The sequence below is a fragment of the Adiantum capillus-veneris genome, chromosome 5 (genome assembly GCF_014529385.1).
Source record: "Adiantum capillus-veneris isolate H3 chromosome 5, ASM1452938v2, whole genome shotgun sequence".
NCBI classification, from domain to species: Eukaryota; Viridiplantae; Streptophyta; class Polypodiopsida; order Polypodiales; family Pteridaceae; genus Adiantum; species Adiantum capillus-veneris.
Window position 1 is genome coordinate 102,817,003 of NC_140935.1, and position 1,500 is coordinate 102,818,502.

Here is a 1,500-nt window from a genome sequence, read left to right on the forward strand (position 1 = left end):
TTCGAAATCTCTCTTGTCTTGTAGCCAGATGGCCTCCCCCACACTCACACACACTCACTTTCACTGAAAAAGGTGCCCACAGACCCATCTCCACCCGGTGGTTACCTGATTTTTCTTGTGTTCACACACATCTGCACACAAATTCACCTCTGAACACACTCCCCTCTCTCCCCTCTTGTAATTAATTTATTCTCCATGTCACCTCTCACTTTTTTTCATCAACCCATCTCTCTCTCTTAGTCTCTCTCTCATGAGACTGCTGTTCTGGCACATATACACACAGCCAGACAAGTGGGGCCCACAGTCACATGGCCTATGTAGATAATGATTTCTTCATTTCTAAATTCTAGAATTCCTCCCCCTTCCTCCCCTATATAAAGAGGGGTAACCATCACACTAAACACACACACAACATCACCAAAGAACACACTATGCACTGTGTGTGCCTAGTGCACACACACACACCCACACCATCACAATCACCATGCTTGTCTTGAGCATGACCTCTACACCCTTGGCTATGGAAGATGAAGGGCAACTAAATGAAGGATGATGGCCATAATCCTCGTGCGAGTCTTCGCCATCAACTCCCACCTATCCGCCATGTGCTCTACCACTCTCTCCCTTCTCATTCCCCTACCCTATGCTCCCCATTTCATCGCCTAATTCTCTAAATAAAGCTTGAGGTTTTGTGAGTATGTTTTCTTGCAATGTTTTGCCCATGTGAGGTGTGCGGAATCGCCACCTAGTCTTGTGTTTGGAGTGAGCTTGTGTATGTGTGAAGGGTGTGCGGATTCGCCATTCTTTTGTGGTGCCTAAGTACTAAGCCGCTATACCCCCTCTCTCTCTCTCTCTCTCTCTCTCTCTCTCTCTCTCTCTCTCTCTCTCTCTCTCTCTCTCTCTCTCTCACTTGATCTCATTCCCTTTCCTCTTCATCATTACTCCCAAGCATCCATCTCTCTTGGATGAAAACTTTGTTATGGTGGTGTGTTGTTTGCGTCCTAGCCGCTGAAGCTAGGTGGTGCCCCTGTTTGCTTTACCATGACAGGCTCGAGGCGCGCCATTCGGTCCCCGGTGTTTTCAGAGGCCGTCGGGGTTCGGGGTTCGCTTTGCTCCCGTCAGTGTGTGGGCTCAATGCATCATGGTATTGGCTCCTATGATGGCATTTCTTGCACGGAAGGCTAAATTCAAGCTTAAGACATCCTACACGTAGGATGTCTATTTCATCAGAATTGCAGGAAACTTGTTCTGTGGGTTGTCCTTGGCCTATGGAACATGGCCATGTTCTTGGATTTGCATTTGGATAAGATTTGATGCATGTAGGGCTCTGTGAGGTGTTTTTGGGCTCAAAAAGTGTATCTTGAAGGTGTTGGGGGTCAAATGTGATTAGAATGGCTTCAAACTTGACATATGGGCTCTAGCTGATGAGGTAATTGAATCTGGAATGACAAAACTTCCCCCCCATGCCAAGAAGGTCAATTAGACATCCTACGTGTAGGA